The sequence below is a fragment of the Melanerpes formicivorus genome, unplaced genomic scaffold (assembly GCF_026170545.1).
Source record: "Melanerpes formicivorus ecotype bairdi unplaced genomic scaffold, bMelFor1.0.p_v2 SCAF_1, whole genome shotgun sequence".
Taxonomy (NCBI): Eukaryota; Metazoa; Chordata; class Aves; order Piciformes; family Picidae; genus Melanerpes; species Melanerpes formicivorus.
In genome coordinates, this window is record NW_027142353.1 from 39,509,589 (window position 1) to 39,526,549 (window position 16,961).

Sequence of the window (16,961 nt, forward strand, 5' to 3'; positions counted from 1 at the left end):
AACCTAGATATAGGATACAATATCTGTGATGTTAGAGGACTGTCTGAAATTCTCAGGCCAAATCCTACATCAGTGTATAGCAATTTGCTCATTGAAATTAATTAGCCTGTATTAATCCAGATTGCCAACAGAGTTTTCTTCAAGAGTGTAGTCATACGGACAACACTTGAAAAAAGGTATGAAAAGAAAAGCCTGCCAAGCAACAAAGTGTTAGTCTGAGCTTTCCACATATGAACCCAGAGCCTGAGACCCAAGAAAGTGCACAGGAGATTGAAGTTCAGTGCTGGGATGCCCAGCTTTTCAGCAGGCAGTCCCCAAAAAAGGGAGGGCGGAGCTGAGCTCCCACCAGCACCCTGTCCTGCTGCAGGGTGCCACATATTGGGAGGGTGAACCCTGAGCTTGCTCCCAGGGCCCAGTGAGTAAGACTTGCTGGGGCTTAGGAGGGTTGTAGTTTTGTATGCAGGCACACGGAGCTTCCCACATTTTATTTCAGTTGGGTTTGACCTGTTTTATTTATTTATTTAGGCCCTAGCTTTAAATCTTTTCTGAAGAGTTTTAAGAGAATTAAGGTACCTAAGTTCCTACAGCTTCAGACCATCACCGCTGTAATGCATTAGCGCTACAAAGACTTGGACATGAAATTGGTTATGTTTAAAAGAGAGGGAAAAACCCCAGCTGATTTCCTCCTCTGCTGTATGTATTGCTGTTCTTACTAGCCCCAAGGTAGTGATTTCTTCAATAATAAGCTGAAACAATGTGAGGAGACACATACACACTTAAAGGAATGAAAGTCAGAGTAACTTTCAGAGAAACTTATTTTCACAGAAATGTTTGTAATGCCAACCTTAAAACCCATCTCAGTGCTGAAGGTGCTACACCACTACCACTCCAAAGACTGCTACAGAGGCAGTTCTTGATTGTCTGTGTAAATTACTGGTATAAGTAAAGTCCAGATCAGGTTCAGTACCTACTCATAAAGCAATGAACTAAGCCAACCTGAGGTAGCAGAAAGAAACTTGAGTAAGCAAGACCTAGGTGAGCTCATCACTGAATCTGAGTTACTCTGTGCAGGTGCTTCTGCTGTGACCATAGCAGAGTAATGTCACATGAGATGCCACAAGGTATATTGAGAAAAACACAATGCCCTGTGAAGCATATACAGCTGGAGAAAAATGTGGGTCTGACACAGACTTTCTCATCATCCCACTCAGTTCCTTTTCCCCTGGTTTTCACAGGGAGAAAGCTCTTTTGGGTTTGATATTTTTTTTTGTAGGCTAACCTAAAAAACATGCAACATAACTTTGTGTTTTTTTTTTGGTAGAGTATTGTGTGTGGGTGTGCATGTGTGTGGAAATAAATTCCCACTAACTGTGGTGTATGTGATAAGAAATGGAGCGCAAAGCTTTTTAAAGAGCTTGCCTTCCACTAGTGCAAATAATAACTTTAAAAATAAGTGTCTATCCTATTCTGTTTAAGCATGAGTCAGAAGACTGCTTTTGTAACATGTATACAATACTTTATGGATAGGAGTTTTTTGTGTTGGGCACTTCAGCAGTGTGAGTGATTCTCTGGCTCTAGGTGGCTTGAGGATCTCATTCCGACCCGAACAAGGGTGGCTGTGACATGCAGCTAGCACCTTCAGCTGTCTTTGCATGTCCTGACAAAGGTAACAGCTGAGCAGTGCTACCTAGGATAGCTTCCTGTGATAAAATAGGCAGCACTGTGCTTTGTGAGGGGAGAGAAGCTTGTCTCAGAGGTGCAGTAGTTGAAGCTACTGCATCTTAGCTGGGGCTTGGACCACATCTCTGTCAGGCTTACTCATTTCTCAAGATCTGTGGATACAACCCTCTGTTAGCTCTGCATTCCCCTCGTTTCCAAGGAGGAATTGTGAGCTTCCCAGACTGTACGTAGGAGTAATCCATGTGGGGAGGATTGGACCCTCTGTCATTGACGGAGATGCTTGAATTGCTTTTGCAACCTCGCAGCTGGCTGCCTAAATGAAGAGGAGGGAAGCAGATGAGCCGATGCTGACCTTCCATCTTATTTGACTTCCAAATCTACCAAGTATGATCAGCTGAACAAACTTCCAGCTTTAGCACTTGTCAGTACATACATTTTCATGATACATGTGTTTGCTCATAAAGAAAAATGTGTCCTCTGCATATTGCATTTGGTGATATGTTGTCTAGGTCGGAAGCTGATAGGATATATGTTGCTAGGGAAATCTGATAAATGGGCTTCTATATACATGTAGTATTTAAACCCTTCTGCATGAATACAGGAACACAACATGCTCTTTAGACAGATTTCATAGGCAGCAGCATTCTCTGCAGGGTATGATTTAGTACTTCTGGTTGTCTTTCATTTGGTAGGTCCTATTTGTTTTATTTTGCTGGTGTGGTGTACAAATTATATGCCATGCAATTTAGTGTTGCAAAATCTGTTTCTGCCCCTAGAGGGGAGTATTGTCCACATCACAGTATCACAGTATCATCACCAAGGCTAGGAGAGACCTCAAAGATCATCGAGTCCAACCTGTCACCACAGACCTCATGACTAAAAAAAAAAAAATTAACGAATTTTCGTGTCACCTTGTGGCACTCAATAAAAGCTGTAATTAGTGCCATGTTCTACCACTAGCACCACTTGTAAATTTTTTATTTTTTTTTGGGCCATCCTTCATATTTCACTAATCAGTATAGACAATAGCTTTGTAAATGAAGGCAAAATTACAGTTCCTTCCATTAAGAAACTTAGAAGTTATTTATCTTAGCTGAGAAATAAATGTTGTAAAATGCATAAAATTTGTTCATTCCATGAAACTATTCTGAAAACTGGTGACAGTAATTTAAGCAACTTTTTCAGGATAAAAAGAGAACCAACATATCTCACGGAGCTGCATTTTTTTCACTCAGTGGGAACTTGGTATAAAGACAGAAGCTCTGACAAATTTTACTGTAGAGTGCCAGGAAAAAAAAGCTGAGAAGAAGCAGGAAATTGTGTGAAGTAAAGCATGCTCACTACAGCTAAACTTTTGGACCATAAATTAACTTTTTGCCAGCAGCTCATAGGCAATTTTTAAACATGATTTTCTATTTCTGTGATCAGCTTGTAGACACTGAAAATATTTGTTGTTACAAAGGCTAGGCTCCTTAAAGCCCCCTTTCCCTGTCATTTTGAAAGGACTGCAAACCCCTTTTGCTAGCACTAGGACATGGTGCTGTAACTGGGGATTTTAAATATGACTTGATCATGTATCTGAAGAGTTTACAAACAGATTTTTCCCATGTTGTGGTAACTGAAGTTTGCCAGAGATCCTGAGAGTTTTTAGTTTAATCTGTCCCATGAATTTGCAAATGCATAATTTATCAGCTGCAGACTGCAGACATTTGTCAGTAAGATGTTAAGGAACTCCAACATTTATAGTACAGCCCTGAAATAGTTGTCTTAACCGCTCCTGATAGGGATGTGTAGGGTGGCTGTCCACTTGATGGCAGCATAGCCACACTCTGCTGTAGCCAACACACAGCTTAGCTTGGCTGAAAATACAGTTTCTTACATTAGCACTGGGCATTAAAATTGTACGTGCAAGCATACACACGTCCTGGATGCATGTTAGCACAAAGTCTGCTCTTCCGTGAAGTGCTTGATTAGCAAGCTAACCATTTTATGCTGTAGAGCTATTGATTATAAAACCAGTTGGCTGGAAGATGTGGTGCTGCTTTGAAGACTTCAATTGGGAAAGCCAGGTTTGTTTGCTTGGAGATTTGTTAATGGAAAATTACTCAGTGGAAAATGTGTGGGTCCTCAAGCGCTGACTTTGCCAGAAGCCTTTCCAGGTGCGGATTTGCTTGTGTGGCCCTGAGCAAATGGCCAGCAAATCTATGCTTTAAATGAAACCTTGGTTTTCAATCAGCCAGCTGTCTAGATGGGAACGTTTCTGTTCACTTTGAATATGTTGTTCCTATTTCAAAGGGAATATTTCATTTATACGTCCATTTATATTTATGGAAAGGGATCTGCCAATGCTTTTGGGTATTGTATAAACATTACAAAACAAATTAGGAGCTATCAAGCCATACAAATATTCATTTCCTTTTCATGTGCTAGACTTGCTGTCCTTTTCTTTCATATTCAAACTTCAGACTGCCAGAAGCAGGAATAAAAAAAATAATTTCTTCACATCCGGCTGGGTCTTGCAGAGTGATGAAAAGCCTCCATGGTGACAAGGACTCTCAGCTGCTTTTCTTCAATTCAGATTTTGACAGAGCAAGAGAAAATAGGGATATATGAAGTTAAGGGTCCTTCCCTGAGGACAGCAGCAGAATTCTTGTTTTAACACCAAGACTATTGGTTCTTGTCTCTCTCCTTTGAATGCACATTGCCCTACTTCTCAAAAGCTGTCCTTCAAGGAACTGGGATTTGTTGGTTTGAAAAATCGATGTCTGGAGATACCCACAGGGCGAGAAAGGTGTCAGAGGAGACTGGTATAATACATTCAAAATGGGCAGTTATGACCTGCCCAGATATGGTCCCTATGTAGAGTATGTGACAATAGCCTATTCTACTGGTACTAAAAGTGGGCAGAGCCCTGCAGGGATTTCCATCACAATGAGAACTCACACAGCAAGAACAGAATTGATTAAAAGATAAAACTTAGACCTGAACCATCCTGTCCTTGGATGAGGGAGGTGCTTGCCTGGACTTTGAGGGGTCACAAAAGGTCCATCTTTAGTTCTGAGTCTACACCAGGCACAGGGGAAAATCCAACTTTCCCTTGGGAGATAGTTGTTACAATTTCTGACAGATTCCTTTGTGCCCTCCTAGCTACATAGGGATGAACGGAGGGGGATGACCTGATGTCTTGAGTGTGCATGGAGGGGATGGAGCAACTGAACAGAAACCAGAGCGAAGCAGTACCTTGATGGGTAACCCACAAAGCACTCCCAGGAAAACACCACTGCATTGGTGACTGTCTTTGCCATACCTGCAGTAGGATCCCAGCATCTGCAGCTGGAGGATTCAGATTCTGAAGAAATGTTATGGATATGCTATCTCTGTTTATTACTATGGGAAAATAGCATTACAGTGAACTCCCTAGTAATTTCACTTACACTGAAATGAAAATCTTCATCTGCCTAATTGGAAATGCTATCTCCTGAAGTACCTTCATGTTTGTGATGAAACACCAGACTGTCCATGAGTAATCTAAAATATGCTGTGGTGGAGCGCACCAGGGCAGAATAGGTAGGATTCACCTCGGCTAATTTTCTTAATCTGTAATGTTGAGGCTGCAGTTAAGCCTCTGGGCTCAGAATTGCTCCCTGTGCAGGGGAAAGAATTTCTTAAAGAGTTAGATGCCTGCATTATATCCAGTGTCTACTTTATTATGAAAGATACTTGTTATCTACCCATTCACACGTTAGGGGGTTCCCGGTGGTTGGTTGGTTTTTTTTATAGCAGCAGAAAGAGGAGCATGGGCTAACTGCTGTTACAATTGATGTCTGTTTAGTCACATGAATCCTATTCTACTTATTTATTTCCATTGGTGTTTCTCACCCCCATACTCATGTAGCCTGGGGATGGGTAGTGTGGCAGATACCTAAAACTGTGAGATATTCTGGCCAGCAACTGGTCCTGTAAAGGACTTGCACATTTTCCTTTCCATGCAACTTAAAGCCCAAGATTGTGCAAGCACAGCACATGTGAACACATTTAAACTAGGTTCAGTCCTCCAATTTTGTCTAGATGCACATAGGAGGAAATGTAGTGTACCTTAGTAGGAGCTTAAAAAACCCAAATAAATGCAATTCTTCCCTTTGCCTGTTTAGATGAAAAGTTTGTAGACTGTCAGTGAGGAAAGGGGACGTCTAGCGAGGGATGCCAGAGGCCACCTAGCTGCTGATGTGCATCAGTTACCTATGGCTAAGTCAGAAGCAGGGGGTTGGAAGATGAATTTGAAGGCTTACGTGAGACAGGATTTTGCAAGAAATAAGGGTGGAAGGATTTTGGGGAGCAGTATACTTGGTGATGGTCACTCAGGGATAACTAGAAGGTACTGCAGGTGGGGTATAGATATCTAACGTAGTCAGAAAGTAAAAGCATGTGTGTGAGGAGGGCTTAGGGAAGCTGGAGAGTGGCTCCAACCTACTTCAGAAAAGAAGACAGGGAGGGCCTGGTCTAAGATGATTCAGAAACGTCTGATCAGATGAGCATACTATGGTGGAGTGAGAAATTAAACCTTGAATCATGTTATACCACAGTTTCCCTGTAGGAAACCCTGGAGGCTGGACTAGATAACCTTTAAATGTCCCTTCCAGCCTAAACCAGTCTAGGAATCTATGAACTTTTGGTAATTTGCCTTTCTCCAAAGGCTTCATCACATCAAATCAAAATACCAATATATTCAGCTCAGTAGCTATATATAGAGCATGGGTAGGGATAATCTTCATTGTCCCATTCCATTCCTTTCTGCTTGAGTTCTTCAGCCTTTTGATAGGAAAGTGTTGTGGTATGATAATGCAGATAGAAAAAATGCACATGGCTTGTCATTTAACAAGAAGTCCACTGGCTGTGCCTGTTTCTGGTCTTTTGTCTATTCTGTTCTGTTGAAGTCTCAAGACATTGCCTTTGGACATGTCAGTTTCTTCCTAAGAGATCATACTATGTTAGCATGTCTCACACTGATATTCATCATGACTTACTCCATTTCATACTGTTAAATAAAATTTCCTGAAACCACATACACAGATTTATAGCTTACAGTCATGTTTGTATCATTCAAAAAAAAATTCCAATCTGTTATTTCTATCTCGTTGCTCTAAATCATGAAGCAAGTAATTTCTACCAAGCTCAATCTAAAATCCTGAGGTTATGTCCATTGTATGCACTATGCCCAGTATAAAAACTTAGGAAGAATTTCTGCAAGCAAAGCTGGTTTCCCTTTACATAATCTTGTCAGAATTTGGGCCAGGAAACTTTGGGACCAGAAGGGATGATAAAACCCTAGATTATTTTAATGTCTCAGTCATGCTTCCTAAGGTTGCATCATTGCTCCACTTCAGTGGCTGATGCACTAATATGTACTGTCTATGTAAAAACAAAAACAAACTATGTTTTGACTTGGAAATTCAGCTAAGATAAAAGAAAATCAGCAAAACCTCCTCAGTCAAAATAGTAAACACCTAATATGTTTTTTGCTGTGCATCTCAGAACTTCAGTTACACAATTTCAGCATCAGTTAAATTTGATCAACTGTGTCTAGGTTTGCTCATTCCAGTGGTAGAATATGTATCTCACTCATTCTACCTGCTTTTGCTTTTCTGTCTATTCTGAATGTGTCACCAAGCTGACCTGCTGCTGATGTGTGAGTGCAGCTGCATCACCACTGTTTGCATGGAAAGGCACAGGGGTGCAGGTCGTGGGGGAAATGCACCTCACTGATAGGGATCTCCCATCCACCTGTGTAGGGTAAATCTTAGTGGAAAGAAGGAGCCAAGTACATTGTTGAACATACTTTAGCATGGGGATCATCAAATGTCACTAGGAGATTTGGTCCTTCTTTATCTCAGGTTGCATTATGGCAAGCAAGTGCTCATGCTGTAACAGATGCTAGTGCTGGGAATGTTATAAATAGTAACTGGTAAATTGAGGCCTGTTTAATGACTGCTGATGGTGTGAAAGAGCTGATGGAACAGGAGACTCTTTGAAGCAACAGGCATCCACAGCCTGCCCCTTTACCTGGCGCTTCACAGCAATATTAAACAGAAGTGCATGGCATTTCAGGAGCAAGACAAAAAAACACCACCCCCCCCCAAAAAAAAAAAATAGAAGATAATAATGTCCTGATTGGGTAGCTAAACAAGCTTCTCTATGTAGCAAGTGGGATGCATGCAAATAGGTGTGTGCACATGTTTCTCTGTGAATGCATGCGTGGTCAAATCATTTGGTGCATCCCATGCATACACCTTTCACACACAGGCATGGAGGAGCACTTGAGTTACAAAAAAAATAGGAGATTTCAACGAGACATGACCTGAGAGTTGGACATAGAAATATGAAGTGAATAAGAAGAGGCTGGTGTTAAATGCAAGTGGCTGAAAAGAAACTGTGTTGAGATGTTTTGGAGCTCTAGTTCATTTGTCTGAGGATTTTAGCTCTGTATTTAGGGTTGCCAGATCATAGTCCCTCCTACTTTCCCTCCCATGTCTGTGCATCTGAGTCTAGATGTGAGAGAGGCCCAATAGGCAATACTACCCTACCCATTCAGTCCTTATTAATTTCTAGTTCTAGCTCATTTTTCTCTCTAGAAAACACTGCATGTAATTTTGTGCCTGTCCATACAACCATAAATGTGTGTGAACAGGGAGGAATAGGATGGCTATGCAGCCACATAATCACTCAGGGGGAAATGTGTCCCATACTGGCAGCAGAAGTGGAGGAAGAAAGCCCCTTTGGCCATCTAGAAAACCTGCACTGATCAGATTGTCTAGCTGGTGGTATCAAAAGCTGGAGAACAGGTGCACTGTGCTGTGTCCAATGACAGTCTTCAGCCTCCAGTACCTAGGGTGCCTGCAGGAGCTTTCTGTACCCCCTTCTCCCTTGTGTACTTGACATTTCTTTCATTGAAAACAAGAACTGGATGACCACCTGTGTGGTTAGGTGTCACTAGGCATTGCTGTCACCAGCTAGTTCTGCCAGTAGCTGGGACTGGGCTCACTTGAGAGTCAAAGAGAAACTCGTAGTTTGGTCTTACAGAGCACTTCAAGAACAAAGGGCCATGCCGATGAGGAGATTGTAGTCAAAACATGTAGCATGTGCAGAATCAGGGAAATGTGTGGCTGGTTGAGGTGGTGTCTCTCATTTTATCTGCATCAAAAACTTAATCAGCTTCTCAGCATTGCTAGTATTAGTTATATTTTTGTTTAATTCAAGAATTCAGTAAAAATAGAGGCTACTGCAGAAGACATTTGAAGTCCCTCCTCTTGGGATGTCAAGGAGAATTCTTCATGGAGACCAGAGAAAACTTAGAGAGCTTCAGTGAAACTGTCAAGCAGATGGGCGTGATACTGTGCTGTAGCATTCAGTGATGCATAGCCATGTTGGTCTAAGGTTTCTTTAGGAAAGTAAGGTTTGTTGGCAGAGAACCTAAAGGATATGGCTGCCAGGCTTGGGTTTTTTCTTAAACTAGTTAGCCTGATAAAAATCAGAGTTTCTTCCAGCAAGAATTACCTTATTTATGAACGCCATTAGACACTTTGCATGGCAAGGATGGATGTGTAAATCCAGTGCTCCATCCATTGTTTGTATCCATATTAAAGAAATAGAATGAAAGGTATTACCCCTGTTATAAACATTTACCAGGAGCTAGAAATGTGATTCTTTCTATAACCCCACAAATCCCTATCAAAGATCAGATAATTTAAGTGTTCTGTTGTCATTGCCTTTCTCCATTCTTCCTGTATCTATGACGGACTGAATTGAGGGAGTAGAACCTCAAGCAATGCTCAGCTGATAGAAGGAAATGTTTTAGCTCTTATGGGCCACAAACCTTGGGAGCAAACTGCAGCTGTGTAGAGAGAAAAAAGCATTTAGGTGATTACCAACTACCATTGTGACTCAGGGAAGCCACACAATGACCTGAGAATAAGAGCTGGTAAACATTGCAATAGAGTCTTTTGTCTTCTCTCTGAACTTAGATAAGAGATGTTCGATCGTTTGTCTTTTGTCTAACACCTGTCTGAGCCTTGCCAAGGGATGTGTGTTCCCTGGCATTTTCTCGGCAGCCAATCATGAGTCTGTAACTGTCATACGGACACATCTAATAACCACTCAAAGTTGCTTTTGATTATGTTAACCTACATAAAGAAAAGACTTTGTACAATAAAGTAGACACTTTGCTTGCATCAAGCGTTGTCCCATCTCTCAATCACAGTATATCTAGATGCTGAACAACCCCCCTGCCTCTACCTAGGAGTGTGCTCTGGGAATGCCAAAGTACTCCGCATGCAGGGAGATCATTCCTATAGTGGCACAGCTTTTGAGATCAATCCTGTCCACCTCAGATCATTTTAGAATAACCTAGTCTTCATTACAGTTAATCTAGGTAATTCAAGTCTTGTTTTCTCACTTCAATATAAGCTACACTAAGGATTTGGTTTGCTTAAAATGCAAGATTTGCTGTCAAGCACACCATGTGTCTGAATTATGCATTCACAGCTCACAAAAATGTCAGTAACTGGAGGTCCTTGGTCTTCTGAGGTCCTTGTGGCATTTTAAAAACATGTTTTGGTGTCATAGAAAGATAACACATCTCAGCATCATAAGAAAGTTGGGAAAGGGTAGTAATCTTGGCAGAGTGGTTATGAAGGAAAAATAGGGTATGACAAATTTCTGCACATAACTTCACTTCAGCTCCTAGCTTTAATATCTGTTCTGTGTTCACTTTGTATGGTGAATTCCAAGGAAATGAGTGTACAACCAGTGTTAATTATAAGCATCAGTAAACTGCCTTCACATCCCAGATAAACATGTAGAACAAGGCTCCAAGTCTGTATTTTAGCCTCTTATCCAACACAGTGATGGAGATTCATAAACAAGGCAACGTCTGAGTTTATGAGAACAAACCCTTCTCTGCCCATGTGGTAGTTTAAGCTGGGTGCCTTTAAACCATGACAGCCCCTGAGCCAGGTGGCAGTCACCCAGCCAGGCATGGCTTTCAGGGTATGACTTACCATAGATACTGTGACCGATTGTGTATCTACATTGTAACACTTCTATGCCAAGCTAGGTAACCCCCTATCACCACCATCAACAATTTATTAGAGCTGTATGGGAAGTGCTTCAGAACCAAGAAAGGAGGTGTGTATGTATGTCTGTGTGTGTATATATGCTCATATAAGCACACATTACATTTTCTTAAGGAATACAGGATGACATCAGTTCCCTGGGGTAGGCTACACATTTGCTATGTTGGGGCCTGAAACAAACCTTCCTTTAAAATCCTTTGAAAGAAATAACAGTTTGGTTATACAAAGTGTTCTCAAGACATAGTGGGAGAACAGGTGAATAGTTGTGTTCTGAGTCAAGACTAAATGTGTTTCCACAAACCTACCAATGTGTTCACATTTAGAAAAAACTAACAACCTAAACCAGCAACTGTCCATAAATCTTTTGCCTGCATGAGTGTGTACTGGAGATGCCACAAGGGCACAAGTTTTTGAGTTACCTTCTGAGAAGAGTTTCCATCTGTAGCGAGCCAGCCAGCCCCTTTGAGTGGGTTGCAGGTTGTGTGAGACTGGATCTACTTAACTCTTTTTCTTTTAGCATATTGTGAAGATGTTGAGATAAATTTGAGATGAGTTTCAAGTAAACATTTCTCCTTTTATAAAGAAAAATTGGTGATGACTTGTAGTGTGCTGAGAAAGAGACTTAGGGTTGGCTTGAGCCCTATAGCAGGTATTGGGTGCCAGCACAGCTAGGGCCAAAGCAGAGCATTAAAATATTCCCTTTAATCAGGGCAAAGGGAAATGCACAGAAATAAACAACTAAGAGCTGGTTTGGTTATTAGGGCAAACAGACAGAAGAGCTTCCTATCTCTCTTGGTCCCAGTACCTCAGTGCTAACAAAACTTTCCTTGTGCCCCCTTCATCAATAACTCTTGTTATTCAACACATATACTGAGTTAACTTCTCCCAGAAGCCACTAGTGATTCTGCCTTTCAGCTCCCCTCTCCTAAAGCTCTTTGTTTTAATGTGCAAGCGTATTAAAGCTAGGAGCTGATAAGAAAAAGTTTCTATGCCTGTCTGTTGGCTCCCCAGGCAGCTGACTGCCCTCACCTCCCACCTGGCAGCTGCAGATAATACTTTGCAAAATGTTTTCTGCACTTCCAGGGTAGAAGAGAAAGGACAACTTTGCTCTGCCTCCCAGCCTTTTTCCCATTTACAGGAGCAGATGCTATGTGCATTGAGAGAAATCAAAGGAACAGCAGGAAGATGCCTGCAGTGCTGTAAAACAGGTTCTTGTGAGACAGGGTATCTTGTGCCTCAGGGACTTCTGCCAAGGGAATCCCACCTCTCCTAGAATCACATTCACTGGAGATGCTTGGCTCCCAAACATCTACATTTGTTTCCTTGCTACATCCTTGACTTTAACACCTTCTCCTCCTGCATCATCATACTTAATTCTCCAGTGGAAATGGTAGAAGACTTTGGAGTGAAGAAGTTTTGCTGCTTAGATGGGTCCTCACGTATGTGTCTATTTTGTAGAAATAGATCAGTAATAACTTTGTATTCTTAGAATAAATGCTATACATGATGAAGATTTGCTGAAACCTTCATGTACAATTATGGATGGTAAGTGAAATAATTTGCAGAACTTTTGGGGTTTTTTGAGATAGTTAAGGTGTGCTGTAGCATTTTGTTGGTTGATTAACATTTGGATAGCAGTGTGAAGTATTTAGAGCTTTATGAATGAGAAATGTTGTTGTTAATAAATCAGCAGCTGTAGCTGGGGTTTGTTACATATTTTGTGTGAATACCAGCCCTATTGAAGTCAAGGAGAGTTTTACCATTAACTACAATAAAACCAGAGTTTCATCCTCCCATTTTAACAGCCATTTACAATCTTGTCAAAAACTCTGTTTGAGTGAAACTAATCCCATAGGGCTTTTATTAAGACAAAATCATGGTGGAGGAGGGAAGCTTTTAAATGCTTTTATTGGAAGGAATTGCAATTTTTAGCAATGCCTGTGCTGTGATAGAAAAATCCTAGTTTGGAGACTGTAGCTCAGATAGCTGTGCTACAGTGAGCACAGAAAGCTTGTTCTGGAGTGACCATATTAAAAGGATTAGGCAAAAGCTGTTTCATATATGCATGCCAAGGTCTTCTTTCTCTTTTTTCAAGGAACACAAACTGGGAGAAATTATGTTGTAATCAGCTGTGTAAACTAGAGTATGCAAAGGGTATGTAAGCTTTAACACAATGTGAAAAGCCAAAGTGTACAAATATCACCCCAGGTTATATTTGAAGGAGCAAGCCAAAATATTATTTGTGTTGTGACTCCTGAAATGTGAATATTTGTTTGTACTCTGCACTTAGAAGGAAATGTGTATGCGCTGACTCATGCTTCCAGCACCCAGAATGTAAAAGATGGCTGCTGTGCTGGTTTTTGGTTTTTTTCCCCTCTTGTATGCACTTGGTTAATCCAGTCTCTCTGAACCAGGCATCAATTTAATGACTGTTTTTTTCAGGTCCTCATAGAGTAATGGAGAACATCTATGCTGAAATTCAGGATGATGACATTTATGTGTTGTATCAGAACCCACAGTCAAGTGCACAGTTTGTGAGAGGTACCTAGGAGAGTGTTCACTGAGCATTTGAAAATTACTTAAATGACTCAACTACATACTTCTTAAGACTAGCATGTAACAAATAGGTATAGCTAGTTCATTTGTTGAAGATTGCCCGATTAAGAGTGGCACAGGAAAAGGTAAGAAGCATGCAGATATTATTGATAAGGAGCAAAAAGATCTTCTTCACTCAAAGAATTAATGTTAATTAAAGGAAAGGCTGTACTAAACCACATGTACATATTCACAGATTGCATTGGGTTGATAAGGCACACTCAAAGTTCATCTTGTCCAACCCCACTGCAGTGAGCAGGGACACCTCCAACTAGATCAGGATGCCCAGAGCCTCATCAAGTTTGATCTCTAATGTCTCCAGGGATGGGGTCTCAACCACATCCCTGGGCAGCCTGTTCCAGTATTTTATCACTCTTATTGTAAAGAAAATTCCTCCTAATGTCTAACCTAAATCTGCTCCAGTCTCAAACCATTTCCCTTTGTCCTATTGCCACAAGCCCTTCTAAACAGTCCTTCCCCATCCTTCCTTGTAGGTCCACCTCAGATATTGAAATGAAGTTATAAGGTCTCCCTGGAGCCTTCTCCAGGGTAAACAGCCCCAATTCTTTCAGCCTGTCTTCACAGGAGAGGTGTTCCAGCCCTCTGATTATCTTTGTGGCCCTCCTCTGGATCTGCTCCAGCAGGTCTATGTCTGTCTTGTGTTGGGGTTCCCAGAGCTGGACACAGAACTCCAAGTGAGGTCTCACCAGAGTAGAGTGGCAGAATTACTTCTCAGTCTGCTGGCCACTCTTATTTTGATGCAGCCCAGAATGTGATTGGCCCTGCAGCTATTAAATTCTGTTCTCCCTACCCCTGGGTTAGACCCAGAAAACTGGACTAGGAACCACCCTTTTAAGGGGTATGCCACCTTTAGCTGGATGAGGAATTCAGAGATAGCACAGGAGTAGCCCTTGCACCACCGGGTGCTTTGCAGCTTGTGAATTGGGTAGTGGCAGCAGGTGCCCTCCAGACATATGTGCTACCCATTCATTTAAGACAGGCAGAAATGATTTCTGAAGGGACTTAAATTCCACTAGGTCAGTCTGTGGACCTCATCCTATTTCTCTTCCACATTTACAGCTGAGGAATGCCTACAGCCTTCCTCATTACACACAAGGGTTATTTGCAGAGATGCAGGCAGCAGGAAGTAATTCATAGGACAATTCAATGAAACAGAAGACCTTATTCATAATCCTGTATTGAATCTTCCCTTACTTCTGGATATCACAGGTGCCACCTTGCTAAGATGGATATAGGGATCCCCTCCTTCAATGCTTACAGATGATAAGTATGTGTATTAAAATCCCAAACTGCAGCCTTTGAAAGAAACAACATACTTGCACTATTGGCAGACAAAGAGATAGGAGATGGACTGCCATAAAACACTTCAGTCTTTCTTATGGCACTTGAAGCAAGGTTTCTGAATTGATCAAGGAAATGAAATTTGCGATACTTAGTACAGAAAGTACAGTGATGCACTGGAAGGATGGCAGCCTTGCTTTCAAGTACCCATTAGAGTTATTTTTATGAAAATGTTGGAAGTTTTGGACAGGATGCTACTAGAACCAGCTTGGTAAATTCATCCATGTAGCACTCTCAGTGCCTGTTTACTGGCTTTGGTGCCCAAGGGCAGTCTCCACTTGCAGACAACTCTGTATTTTAGTGATTTAAAAATTTCTTTTACAAAAATAAACTCCAAGAATAGTTTTGCTGAAGGGCAGGTATCTCAGACCTCAGTAGTTTCTATATTGTAGGCATCCTGTCTATTATTACTAAAGGATGCATGATCACTATTCTAAATTGGATTATTTTGATACACTTTATATGGTGTATGATCTTTACATTTTCTATTACTATTTGCAGTGTGCCTTTTTCCTCCCATTTCCCAACTCATCTTCATTGGCTGGATGTTAGGAAGAAGTTCTTCACAGAAAGTGATTTGCCATTGGAATGGGCTGCCCAGGGAGGTGGTGGAGTCACCATCACTGCAGGTGTTTAGGAAGAGATTGGATAGGGTGCTTGGTGCCATGGTTTAGTTGATTTGATAGTGTTGAGGTTGGGCTCGATGATCTTGAAGGTCTTTTCCAACATGTTCTGTTCTATTCTATTCTATTCTATTCTATTCTATTCTATTCTATTCTATTCTATTCTATTCTATTCTATTCTATTCTTCTCTCTAGCCAATATAGTATTGCATTTCTGTGCATTTATTTTGCCATTTCCAGCTATTAGTAAAGCCCCAGAATTTCTGTGCATTGGCAGAGTAGAACCTTTTATCTCAATTTATTGTCCATGTAGCTGGAGCACCCTGGCAAGGCATAATTTTGTACTGAACTGAACTGGACTGGCTGAACACTGTGCTGTCTGTACATGGACAGTTTGTTACCCTTTACGATCCCTTTGGATATAAGTTCTTTTAGCAAGAACACTCCCTTTTGTGTGCCAATATGAAGCAGTGACTGAATATCTAGCTGGGGAATGTGGCCACATGTGGCTGTTGTGATAGTTGCATTCTGGTAGTAGGGTGTTGTGGATTTCTTTGCAGAATTTTGCTCCCCATGCAACAGTTTGATAAGAAACTAGACTGCCCTCCAGTAGAGACCTCTATCAGCCCATCTGTATCACTGGGCAGTCTGTAGGACTTTGGGAGTCTGTGGTCTGGTGCTTCTGGGGTGGAATAGCAGCAAAAACCTAGAAAGCTATAAGGGTATTGATAATGCAAAATGGGAATTAGATCCTTACTACCCTGAGAAAACCATCTCTATTATGCAAATATCAAAATGGCATATTCAAAACAGATTCTCATTGTGCTACACGCTGCATGTACTCAGAAAAGTAAGCTCTTGATATATTTAATGTCAATATAATTGATACTGCATTGCTCAGAAATTTACTGCAGATTTTTCTTTGTATTTGGTTTGATCTATCAATCATGCAAAACACCCATGAGATATATCTGCTTTTTTCTTCCCTACCCCTATGTCCACTGTATCTCAAGAATTTCCATATAGTGGCACTGCTGTGCAAGACAGTATTGCTTTCCCAGGCAATATGCTGGCGAAAATGACTCGGTTCATTTTTGTCCAGGCAATTCACAGTATGTTGAACTGAAATGGGCTGTCCCAATACCATGGGTTTTCCACAGAAACTAACTAGTGCTATATAAAATAATACATATATGTAATTGACTTTATATATAAATGTATATATAGTTATAAATAGTTATATTATGCACTTCTATTTAGAAATATTTATTCTAATGTATTTAAATGGTTACAGTTATTTATAAAGTCAATGCTTCTTTGTGTCTGTAACAGTACTATCTATACTCAGGAGTCAAATCCCTAGTCGAGTATCTACAGAAAACAGGTAAGTGTAAGGTACAAGGCAGAAGTTCCAGCGGAGGAGTGTTTTCATGTACTAGTAAAAAAGAATGGTCTTTTTGGGAAAGAAGGATTTTATTGGAACAGCTTATATAAATAAAGTAATTTCATGTATCTCAGAGTTACTAGATAAGACCTACACTGTGCATGTACAGAGGTCCACTTGACTTATTTC

General features: G+C 41.0%; 2 protein-coding genes across 9 annotated transcripts in view; one reads left to right on the forward strand and one right to left on the reverse strand.

Annotated features, from left to right (window-relative positions):
• GABRB3 (gamma-aminobutyric acid type A receptor subunit beta3) overlaps window positions 1-16,961 on the reverse strand; it is a 251,832-nt gene that overhangs the window by 212,177 nt on the left and 22,694 nt on the right. The window lies entirely within an intron of this gene.
• The window catches only part of GABRA5 (gamma-aminobutyric acid type A receptor subunit alpha5), a 62,272-nt gene that overhangs the window by 13,122 nt on the left and 32,189 nt on the right, over window positions 1-16,961 (forward strand). The window lies entirely within an intron of this gene.